Source organism: Sinocyclocheilus rhinocerous, unplaced genomic scaffold (assembly GCF_001515625.1).
Source record: "Sinocyclocheilus rhinocerous isolate Xijiao unplaced genomic scaffold, SAMN03320098_v1.1 scaffold687, whole genome shotgun sequence".
Lineage (NCBI taxonomy): Eukaryota > Metazoa > Chordata > Actinopteri > Cypriniformes > Cyprinidae > Sinocyclocheilus > Sinocyclocheilus rhinocerous.
In genome coordinates this window covers 30743-31131 of record NW_015648613.1, presented here as the reverse complement: position 1 = coordinate 31131, position 389 = coordinate 30743, and positions in this window count along the sequence as shown.

The window sequence follows — 389 nt, the reverse complement described above, 5'->3', positions numbered from 1 at the left end:
TCGATTCTGCATTCTTTAAGTGCATTCACAGGATTATTTAAATGCTTCCCCTAAATTCTTTAAATGCTTAGTCAGGGGGCAAATTACACAGCAGCCTTTATGGTTAGAGAACCATAGGTTAGAGGGGGGAAAAAACACTTTTGTCCATTGTTAGATGCTAGTTTAATGATGCTATGTCATGACATGGCATATGTAGAAATTTATGTAGGCCAAGATTTTAAAAAAGAGCTTTAAAAGTTATTATGTATAGGTTAACATTTTGTCACACCAGGGGTGTAGCCATCATTTCAGAAGTGACAGAAATATCAAATACAATAATTTTATGTAGGCCTATGAATGTATATATATATATATATATATATATATATATATATATTAGGGCTGTCAAT